We start from the raw sequence: 12,196 nt of genomic DNA, 5'->3' as shown, positions 1-12,196 counted from the left end.
AGCCTACTAACAATGGGAGTAGGCCTACAAGTTCTGAAATAACAATAAAATAACAATAGAATATCCTCATTATTGTTCAGTTATGGTCAAATCCACCTTAATTTTGTGATGAATAATGTCTATTGGCTTGGGTCGCGAAGGCTTGTGACTTTTAAAATATGGGTCCCCAGAAAAAGATTTTGGGAAACACTGTGCTCGATGACGTACCTGTAACCAAGTGGCGTCCCATTTCTTAGGGATATGTAGCCCTTACCCCTCAGTTTTGAGGGCCAAGGGCTAGGGGTAAATTAAGGGCTAGGGGGAAGGGGTAAGGGGGAGTATTGGGATTCGGCTTTAAGGTTATTTCACTCCTGCTTACTGTTCTATCAGGTGCACGTTCTGCCATTTTTTTTCTGCATTCCAAGGCTGCAATTCTTTTTTCTACCAGCAGATGTCGCAAGGGCTCCCGTATGCAACATTTACATTTAGCCATTTAGCAGACGCTCTTATCCAGAGCGACATACAGAGCGATATTTTCTTGGCACACTTTAGGCCCCTTAGTACCAATTGAGCATTGTTTAAATGCAAAAACCTACCTGAGTACTGTTGCTGAACATGTCCATCTGTTTATGACCATAGTGTACCTATCTTCTGATGGCTACTTCCAGCAGGATAATGCACCATGTAATTTGTTACACAGAACTTTATTATATTAAATATTAATCCAAAATGATTCACACCTTCACAAAATCAACAACAAACAACAAATAATTTCTGCATATGGAGGTAGCAACACTAGTGCTAAATAACTAACTGGTCGGCTCCATGACGCCGGGTATGTAGCTAGCTCCTGAGACTTCTCACTAAAATAATGAAGGGGAACCTTCGATTAAGACATGTTTGTAGGAACATAACGAAAAGTAGTCTCAACTTTCCTAGACCTTTAGCTACGGCACTAATGCTGAAGGCTCGCTGATATAGCTGTTGGTTTTACTAGAACGGCGTAGGAATGCATCGTTGCTAACGTGTGCTGACGTTATGACTGTGCGTATGTGAGAAAGACCCGTGAGTGACAGAGAGACGGAGGGAGACCAGGGAAAGTAAATTTAGCTGAACGAATATGCTGCGTGTTTTAACCTAAATATTGTAAAAAAAAAAAAAAGGTTTTTACGAAACGCAATATGTGGCGGACGGTGTTGATTCTTTGGCGCACCGACACAAATTAGTCTGTGTGGGAAACACTGGCGTGTCTGTGCTATTCTCCGGCATGCACTCAGTCACTGCTGATAGACAGCCTTTTGTACAGCCCTATTTCTGATACCGTGCCGGCAGAAATGTTGCCGTGGCGGGCCGCATTCTTTTAAGATGCATCCATGGGTTTAGCCTGGTCCTACCCAGACTCTCGTACATTTTATTTGTACAGAGTGTCTGGTCGCGCTCCATTGACAAGCGTTGACTTCCATGTAGGCGGGTAGTCTGTTGAAGTTTAAAACTATTGGATCTGCCCAGAGCCACTCTGATCTGCCATAACCAATCGCTAGCGTTCGCCTTAGCCAATTCCTTCACCACTACTGCAACAGAGCTAGCTGCTGGAGCTGGACATTTTTCCCAAACCCCGTGGGGAGGAGAGCCACAACATCATGGCCACCAACCAAACTCAGCAAAACTTGTTCTTGCTCCGGCTTTAGCTTTTGGATATTCGGCAGCGTTGCCACAACGGACTGAATGGCTTGGCTCCGCCGCTATTACGGAACTACAACACAAAGTAGCGCACAACATCAACGTCATTGTAATCAGCCACTCCTTCTGTTCGCTGATTGGCCGGTTAAAAAGTAACCTGCAAAATCTGACTTACAGAAGCAAATCCAAATTGAGCAGAAGTACATAGGTCGGCAGAGCCAGGCTACCATGGGTTACCAGCTCAACAAAAAAAAAGTTATGTGCACAATGCAGTAGGCTACCCAAGATTAGCCTATTTATTTTATTTAGTCCGTAGATGCAAACGGAACAAAACGTAAGCTATTCTAAATGATCATTGGAGTCCCAATGTTTCAGTAATAGTCTATACAAAACCAAAAGACACATTCTCAAACAGTATGATAACATTTCGGACATATTATCGACTGCGTCTTGTCATTCCAAAAGTTGTTAAATTGAATAGGCTAAGCATCAACAGGCTAACATCAAGTTTATAGCCTAGAATTTCCAAACAATTTACTCTCATTTTTTCAATACTTGGAATTTGTTCTGACTATAAATGAAGAACATTACCTGTTTGCCAGTTTAACTGGATCTAATTAGACCATTAAATGTTTATGTCCCTGTGTGTTTGTTTATACTTATGACTGAGGACAACAACGCAATCTTGTCAGCCGTCGATAAAATGTTGATATGTCGGGCTACTAGTCCAACAGCAGTCTAGCCTAACCCGCAATGTTTGACATTACTTAGCCAATAAATGACATTTTGGTGAATGATTGAAGGGCTACACGACAAACGCTCCAACAAAATAATCACCGACTAACAACACGGAAATAAATGACAGATTGCCAAAGACACGTTCATTTTAAGACTGTGCCTTTGCTCCGTGCAACGAGTGCCATTTAGCGATCATTACATGTCACTAACAATGTCCCTGTCTGTAGACTCATGGGTCAATTGGAGTTTCTAGTGTTAAAAGCTTTTAGTGGATACTCTGAAACTAGTTTGAGATCACTTTAGTATCCGCTTAAAGCCTTACACACTCCCATTAGATTATCCATTTTCATATCAGGTGATTTAACATGACTGTTTAAAATGAAACAGGGTTCCTCCAGAACCATGGTGCAGCATGAACCAACACAAATACACAAGACTACATAGAACTAAATAAAACCTACACATTTTTACAAAGTACATGTTAACGTGTGCAACAACACAATATTGACTGGACGAGACAGTGCAGTGCCGACCAGTAGCCTACACAATTCTAGTGATGAGCCACTTGCTTCAAAACCGGTTTGGAGCGTCTGACGAGCAATCTGAATCTGGTTTATTCGCAATGTAGGTTTACACAAACACAGAATTTACTGTGGCAGGAAGGTGCAAACAATAAACATATACGGATCTTAAATTCAAAGTAGAAAAGTACAATAGTCTAACTAATTCCAAGAACTAAACTATCAAAAAATGTAACAATTTTAAAATAAAATATATGTAAAAATAAGAATATGAATGGGCAGCCTATTGCAAAAAGAGATCAAGGTGGCTTGTGCGTAGTGCAATAGGTGTCGGATGGACTTGTAATAGATAATAGTTTGGGTTTTTTGTCAGTGGGAGTCCTTGATGGAGGAGGTGAGGATGGACACAATGGGCCTCATTCTCGAACATTTTCTTAAGTTTATTCTGAATTGTTTCTTACTGGCTTCGGAAAAACAATGTAAGAAAAAGACATCCGCCAAATATAGAACGCTTGAAAATGTGTTCCTACGCAGCAGAAGTTTTCTGAGCTGTGCTCCCCGGGCAAAGTTGTCTTAAGTTGAAAGCGCGTCCTCGTGCTCCTGAATTTGCATACATACACGTCCCGACAGCTCCTTATAAGGGCACGCAACAGCAGTGACGTGTGCAGTCAGAATCAACAAAATTAGGAAAGTAACAGGAACGCAAGTTATGTCCAATCAAAAAGCAACCGGTGTACAGGTGCATCGGTGCTACATACCAGTAAGATGAGTAGTGGAATTGTTCTCCACTGGATCCAACAGTGTGTACACTAAGCAAGGTTAATTATTATAATTATTTACATCCGAGGATGTCTGTTATGGCAAGCCATTTTATCATTTAACCAATGAATTCTTGATATCCCAAATTCAAATTCTTGATATAAAAAATTCAAATTCTTGGTATCAAAAATACAATTATAAGCTTTTTTATAAGTATGACAAGCCGTGTTATCATTTAACCAATAAATTGTTGATATCTAGACTTCGAATTGTTGATATCCAGAATTGAATTCTTTATATCCAAAATTCAAATTCTTTATATCCAAAATTCAAATTCTTGATATCCAAAATGCAATTCTTGATATCAAGAATTCGAATTTTGGATATCAAGAATTCATTGGTTAAATGATAAAATGGTTTTCCATAGTCTGTAGAGTTGATGTGAACGCAATCTCCAACTATTTTTCATAACTTCATTAACACTTCTTGCATTAAGAGTTTTCTTAAATGCGATTCCTTTGATCCTTGTGGTTTTTTAAGGAATCGCATTTGAGACAACTCTGGACGATTTACGACTGCTATTTCGAGTTCGGAAAGTCTTCTGAAGTTCAGAACAAAACCCAGATGAGAGAACTTTCATGAATGCCACATTTTTTCTAAATCCAATTCAGAAGAAATTCCTTCTTAAATTCTTCTTAACTGCGTTCGAGAATGAGGCCCAATGATGGCTGTGTACAAGTGCACCATCATTGCTTTGGCAGGTTGAATTTCTTCATCTGCCGTAGGAAGTACATCCTCTGTTGTGCTTTCTTGATGTGGGAGCCAATGTTCAGTTCCCACTTGAGGTCCTGGGAGAGGATAGTGCCCAGGAAGCTGAAGGACTCCACAGTGTTGACTGGGGAGTCGCACAGGGTGATGGGGGTTAGTGGGGCTGTATTCTTCCTGAAGTCCACAACTATGTCCACTGTCCTAAGAGCATTGAGCTCGAAGTTGTTCTGGCAATACCAGGTTGTCAGCTTCCCACCTGTTGTCAGATTCATCCCCACCATAGATGAGCCCAATGAGGGTGGTGGCGTGCACAAACTTCAAGAGTTTGATGGACGGATGCCTATAGGTGCAGCTGTTGGTGTACAGGGAAAAGAGCAGAGGGGAAAAGACGCAGCCCTGAGGAGATCTGGTGCTGGTGATGGACTGGGAGTCAGAGACTTGTGTTCCCAGCTTAACGCACTGCTTCCTGTCAGACAGGAAGTCTGTGATCCACCTGCAGGTGGAGTCCGGTACATTCAGCTGGGAGAGCTTGTCCTGAAGCATGGTGGGGATGATTTACATTTATTCATTTAGCAGACGCTTTTATCCAAAGCGACTTCCAAGAGAGAGCTTACAAAAGAGCATAGGTCACTGATCATAACAACGAGATAGTCCCAAACATTGCAAGTAGCCAAAACATGAAGCATACATTGTGAAAAAGCTAAACAAGTGCCAAAAGGGAAGACCCATAAGAGCATGCAGTTATACAAGTTACAAATTAAAACAACATGAACTACAAAAGTGCAGGACTGTACCTGTAGAAGAACAAATAACAGTAAAATATTTCACAGCGAGTACAAGACTTAACTTCGTTATATCTAACCTAAAAGAGCAACGAGTCACTCAATAAGAGTCATTGATCCTGGAGGATACTAACTAACAAGTCCAGCCAAGCATTCTTAAGTGCCGTTATACTCCCGGAACAAGTGCGTCTTGAGCCTTTTCTTGAAGGTGGGGAGACAGTCAGTGTCCCTGATGGAGGTGGGGAGCTGGTTCCACCATTGGGGGGCCAGGCAGGAGAAGAGCTTGTGTTGGGACCGGGTAGTCTTGAGCGGTGGGACCACCAGGCGGTTGTCTGAAGAAGACCGTAGGTGACGGGTGGGGATGTGAGGTTGCAGGAGAGACTTGATGTAGACGGGTGCAGTCCCGTTCACTGCTCGGAAGGTCAGTACCAGGGTCAATCTAGGGTAAATCTACAAGACCGGGAGACTGCGGCGATGTGGGCTGTGAGGGAGAGCTCGTCATCCATGGTAACCCCAAGGTTCCTGGCAGAGGATGAGGGGTTCACCGTCGCAGATCCCAGGGTGATTGACAGATCGTGGGAGATGGAGGGTTTAGCCGGGATGATGAGAAGTTCTGTTTTGGCGAGGTTCAGCTGGAGGTGGTGCTCGGTCATCCAGGCGGAGATGTCTGCGAGGCAGGCTTCAATCCTAGCTGAGATCCCCGGATCGGTTGGGGGGAACGACAGGTACAGCTGGGTGTCGTCGGCGAAGCAGTGGTTGGAGAAGCCATGGGAGGTGATGATTGGTCCAAGTGAGGTGGTGTACAGAGAGAAGAGGAGGGGTCCAAGGACGGAGCCCTGTGGGACGCCGGTGGAGAGCTGGTGAGGGTCTGAAAGTTTGTCTCCCCAGGAGACCTGGTAGGATCTTCCCGAGAGGTAGGATGAGATCCACTGGAGTGCAGTGCCAGTGATGCCCATCTCAGAAAGTCTGTAGAGCAGGATCTGGTGGTTAACCGTGTCAAACGCTGCAGAAAGGTCCAGCAGAATGATGACGGATGACCTCGAAGCCGCTCTGGCAGACTGGAGGGCAGTGGTGACTGAAAGGAGGGTAGTCTCTGTGGAGTGGCCGGTCTTGAAGCCCGATTGGTTGGGTTCAAGCAGGTTGTTCTGAGAGAGAAAGTTAGACAGTTGGTTAGATACAGCACGTTCAATTGTTTTAGAAAAGAAGGGTAGCAGTGATACCGGTCTGTAGTTCTGGAAGACAGCAGGGTTAAGGAAGGGTTTTTTGAGTAGAGGGGTATCTCTGGCCTGTTTGAAGGCAGAGGGGAAGGTGCCAGAGGTAAGAGAGGAGTTTAGGACATGGAGCAGAAAAGTTATGATAGAAGGGGAGATGGTTTGAAAGAGAGGGGAGGGGACAGGATCAAGGGGGCAGGAGGTGGGGCGATGAGAAAGAATGAGGTCAGAGAGCTCTGACTCGGACAGGGGAGAGAAGGAGTTTAGACATTTAGTTGGGTCAGTCATGAAAGGTGAGGGGGTAGGAAAGGTGGGTTTAGGAACCGACTGCTAATGTCGGAGACTTTTTCCTCAAAGAAGGAGGAGAACTCGTCTGCTGTCAGGGTGGAGGGGGTGGGTGGGGGAGGTGGGTGGGGGAGGTGGGTTAAGAAGGGTGGAGAAGGTAGAGAAAAAGTTGTGGGGGTTTGAAGCAGAGTTAATTTAGTTAAGAAAGTAGAGGGTTTTAGCACCAGTTGTGTGAGAAGAGAAGGATTTAAGGAGGGAGTGATACTTATCAAGGTCCAGACCGTCTTTGGACTTGCACCATCTCCTCTCAGCTGCTCGAAGGGTGGACCGCTCTTCACGAATAACATCCGTAAGCCACGGGCAGGAGGGAGAAGATCGTGCAGACCTGGTTGACAGGGGACAGAGAGTCAAGTGATGCAGTTAACGTGGTTAACAGGGTGTCGGTGGCAGTGTTAGTGGGGTGGGACGAGAACTCGTCAATGGGAGGGAGGGAGGGAGGATGTCACAACAGAGGAGAAATGGGAGGGGGATAGGGAGCGGAGGTTGCGCCGGAAAGTTACGAGGGCAGGGGAGGTAGGAGGGGTTGGAGGGAGAGACAGAGAATTTGATAAAAAAGTGATAAAAAATGTGCAGTGGGGTTACAGAGGTTAAGTCCGTGATACAGTTACGTGTCAGGATGAGGTCTAGCTGTTTGCCTGCTTTGTGGGTCGCCGGTGTGCTCAGCAGCGTCAAGTCAAAGGAGGTCAGGAGGGACAAGAAGTCGACAGCCTGCGTTCCCTGGAGGTGGATGTTGAAGTCCCCAAGGACTATCAGGGGGGTTCCATCATCCGGGAGGACGCTGAGGAGCATGTCCAGCTCCTCCACAAAGTCAGCTTGATGGTGTTGAAGGCAGAGCTGAAGTCCACAAACAGTATCCTGGCTGGGGAGTCCAGGTGCTGTAGGGTGAAGTGGAGGGCTATGTTAACTGCGTCATCCACAGACTGTAGGCAAACTGCAGGGGGTCCAGGAGAGGGTCTGTGATGTACTTGAGGTGTGCCAGCACCAGGTGGTCAAAAACTTCATTACCACAGACGTCAGGGCGACGGTTCTGTCGTCATTATGTCCTGTTGGCCTTGGCTTTTTGGTCACAGGGATGATGGTGGAGGACTTGAGACAGGCTGGCACATGGTATGTTTCCAGGGAGGTGTTGAAGATGTAGCTGAACCCCAGAGACAGCTGGTCAGCGCAGTGCTTGAGGGAGGCTGGAGAGACAACGTCCGGCCCAGCTGCTTTGCGGGGGTTCTGTCTCTTGAAAAGTCTGTTAACTTCTCCCTCCTGAATGGAGAGAGTCGTCTCTGTGGTGGTGGGGGGGGGGGCTCTTGGGAGGGAAGGTGTAGTTTCGGACAGTCCAATTGTCTTTCAAATCTGCAGTAGGACTCGAGAGTCTTTTGTGGTGTGGGGGGCTCTGGGTTTGTAGTTTCTAATATGCCTGAGCTCTCACCAGACAGAAACAGAGTCTTTAGCCGAAAACTTGTGTTTTAGTCTCTCTGAATACAGTCGTTTAGTTTCTCTCACCTTCTTGCTAAACCTGTTCTTCAACTCCTTGAATCTGTCTCTATCCCCACTCCTAAACGCATGCTTGTTCTCTAACCTCAACATTCTGAGCTTTGCTGAGAACCAGGGCTTGTCATTGTTGAAGTTCACCCTAGGGCGTGTTGGAATATAGCAGTCCTCACAGAAGCTGATGTACGACGTCACAGCCTCTGTGATTTCATCCAGACTCTGTCGCAGTCATGAACATATCCCAGTCAGTACAGTCCAAGCACGCCCGCAGATCCTCCATTGCCTCACTGGTCCACTGTTTTGATGTCCTCACAGCAGATTTACAGAGCTTTTGTTTCTGCCTTTATGCAGGAATAAGGTGGACCATAGCGTGGTCAGTGTCCCAGTGCTGCTCGAGGGAAGGCATGGTAGGCTCTACTGACTGTGTAGTGTAGCAGTGATCCAGAGTGTTCCCTTCTCTGGTAGGGCATTTGATGAATTGTCTGTATGTGGGCTAAGATTACCTTTGTTAAAGTTGCCGAGTACGATAACCAGGGAATCCGGCTTTGCTCCCTCCAGACTCAGAATATGGTCGGCAAGCATGCGTTGGGCCTCTTTAACCTGAGGACCCAGCGGCAAGTAAAATCCGACCAAAATGAGCGACGCAAACCCGTGATGTGAGTAGGAAGGTTTAGTTTATAACAAAAATCTATCCAGATCTGGAAAACAATGTTGCAGAATTACTGTGACGTCTACACACCAGCCACAGTTAGTGTAAAAACAAATACCACCACCTTTCGTCTTGCCGGAGAGTGATGTGCTCTTACAAGTTGGAAGCCTGCCAGTTGTAACGCAGTGTCCGGGATCAAATCCCACAGCCATGTCTCCGTGAAGTACCAAACAGAAAATGGACGAACTTCAGTAGCTGAAGCATGGGAACGTACATTTACATTTCTTCATTTAGCAGACACTCTTATCCAGGGCGACTTACAGTAAGTACAGGCACATTCCCCCGAGGCTAGTAGGGTGAAGTGCCTTGCCCAAGGACACGACTTCATTTGGCACGGTCAGGATTCAAACTGGCAACCTTCTGATTAATAGCCGGATTCCCTTAACCGCTTAGCCATCTGACCCCCACGTTGGAGAGGAAAAAGCTTGGAAGCACTGTTCGGATCCTGCATCTGCGGCGCCCCTTCGGCGGCGTTTTGCTGCTTGTGCAAAGCCTAGCACGGCTTTGCCTAGAATGCGCACTAATTCTGCCACTGGGGGCAGAAAAGTGGGAAATAAATCCACAGGAGTTGTTTCCCAGATGTTAAGAAGTTCTTCTCTTGTAGAGAACTCCTAAAATCTAAGCAGAACACTGAATTAACAGAAAAACAAGGCAAAACATAATCGGCACCATCTTGGATCGCCTATGCAGGGAACAGCATAAGAGATGTTGTTTTAGTAGCTGAGGTGGGGGCTGATTAGAGCAGTTCGCTGATGGCCCTATAGTTCACAGAGCGCCTCCTTAGCATTTGCAATGGGGGAAATGTAGCCTACACTGGACAGTTGTAAATTCCAGTGGTAAATAAAATCTGCATCTAAGGGTGTTTTCACACATGGCAGGTTTGGTTAGATGAAAACGAACTTTGATGCGATTGCTCTGTTAGCAAACCAGGACTAAAATGTAGACCATCATTTAATTTTTTGGTCCGGACCAAGAAATTCAAGAGAACTAAACTACAAGTGTGAACACGACAGTCATAAAGCTCCACCAGCAATGAGCAGTAGCCTCATTAGAAAATAGTATAGAGTTTTTGCACCATTTTGTGTTGATGTAAGCACGCAAGCCACAGTCCAATTTTAGGGAGCAAACATTCGAGAGCAGGATCAACGGAAGAGCAAGCAGAGATCGTAGCTTCTAGCTTCAAAGTTCCAAACTAATACGCGTCTCCCATTTGTGCCATATGTGCCCTGTCAATAAATAAAGAACAATAACTGCACATTGCACTTTGTATAATTAAATTACATCCGTATCATTTTGCACATATACAGTGAGGAAAATAAGTATTTGAACACCCTGCTATTTTGCAAGTTCTCCCACTTCATGGAGGGGTCTGAAATTGTCATCGTAGGTGCATGTCCACTGTGAGAGACATAAAAAAAAAAAAGATCCAGAAATCACAATGTATGATTTTTTTTACTATTTATTTGTATGATACAGCTGCAAATAAGTATTTGAACACCTGAGAAAGTCAATGTTAATATTTGGTACAGTAGCCTTTGTTTGCAATTACAGAGGTCAAACGTTTCCTGTAGTTTTTCACCAGGTTTGCACACACTGCAGGAGGGATTTTGGCCCACTCCTCCACACAGATCTTCTCTAGATCAGTCAGGTTTCCGGCCTGTGGCTGAGAAACACAGAGTTTGAGCTCCCTCCAAAGATTCTCTATTGGGTTTAGGTCTGGAGACTGGCTAGACAACGCCAGAACCTTGATATGCTTCTTACGGAGCCACTCCTTGGTTATCCTGGCTATGTGCTTCGGGTCATTGTCATGTTGGAAGACCCAGCCTCAACCCATCTTCAATGCTCTAACTGAGGGAAGGAGGTTGTTCCCCAAAATCTCGCAATACATGGCCCCGGTCATCCTCTCCTTAATACAGTGCAGTCGCCCTGTCCCATGTGCAGGAAAACACCCCCAAAGCATGAGGCTACCACCCCCATGTTTCACAGTAGGGATGGTGTTCTTGGGATGGTACTCATCATTCTTCTTCCTCCAAACACGTTTAGTGGAATTATGATTATCTGACCACATGGCTTTCTCCTATGACTCTTCTGGATCATCCAAATGGTCATTGGCCATGCATGATTTCAAACCATGACGTCTCAGTGTATTACCAACAGTAACCTTGGAAACTGTGGTCCCAGCTCTTTTCAGGTTATTGACCAGCTACTCCCGTGTAGTTTCGGGCTGATTTCTCACCTTCCTTAGGATCATTGAGACCCCACGAGGCGAGATCTTGCATGGAGCCCCAGTCCGAGGGAGATTGACAGTCATGTTTAGCTTCTTCCGTTTTCTAATGATTGCTCCAACAGTGCACCTTTTTTCACCAAGCTGCTTGGCAATTTCCCCGTAGCCCTTTCCAGCCTTGTGGAGGTGTACAATTTTGTCTCTAGTGTCTTTGGACAGCTCTTTGGTCTTGGCCATGTTAGTAGTTGGATTCTTACTGATTGTATGGGGTGGACAGGTGGCTTTATGCAGCTAAAGACCTCAAACTGGTGCATCTAATTTAGGATAATAAATGTAGTGGAGGTGGACATTTTAAAGGCAGACTAACAGGTCTTTTGAGGGTCAGAATTCTAGCTGATAGACAGGTGTTCAAATACTTATTTGCAGCTGTATCATACAAATAAATAGTTTTAAAAAATCATACATTGTGATTTCTGGATTTATTTTTTTGAGTATGTCTCTCAGTGGACATGCACCTACGATGACAATTTCAGACCCCTCCATGAAGTGGGAGAACTTGCAAAATAGCAGGGTGTTCAAATACTTATTTTCCTCACTGTATATAAATATATATTTCCATATTGGGTATATTTAAACATAAATAAAACATTTAATTAATCACAAAAAAGGGAATCAGGTGGCTGAGCGGTTAGGGAATCGGGCTAGTAATCTGAAGGTCGCCAGTTCCATTCCCGGCTGAGCCAAATGACGTTGTGTCCTTGGGCAAGGCACTTCACCCTACTTGCCTCGGGGGAATGTCCCTGTACTTACTGTATGTCGCTCTGGATAAGAGCGTCTGCTAAATGACTAAATGTAAATGTAGGTAATAACAGAAGACTTTTATACGGGAGCCCTTGCAATATCTGCTGATAGAAAAGAAAATCGCCGCCTTGAAATGCAGGAAAATAAATGGCCGAACGCGCAACTGAAAGCAATTTAACAGTAAACAGGAGTGAAAT

At 45.1% G+C, this 12,196-nt stretch overlaps 1 protein-coding gene across 8 annotated transcripts in view; it reads left to right on the top strand.

Annotated features, from left to right (window-relative positions):
• The window catches only part of usp37 (ubiquitin specific peptidase 37), a 134,806-nt gene that overhangs the window by 72,459 nt on the left and 50,151 nt on the right, over positions 1-12,196 (top strand). The gene's annotated exons all lie outside the window — the stretch shown is intronic.

Source organism: Hypomesus nipponensis, chromosome 23 (genome assembly GCF_054491055.1).
Source record: "Hypomesus nipponensis isolate SF chromosome 23, ASM5449105v1, whole genome shotgun sequence".
Taxonomy (NCBI): domain Eukaryota; kingdom Metazoa; phylum Chordata; class Actinopteri; order Osmeriformes; family Osmeridae; genus Hypomesus; species Hypomesus nipponensis.
Note: the sequence above shows the minus strand (reverse complement) of the source record. Positions and strands in the feature narration are given on the sequence as shown.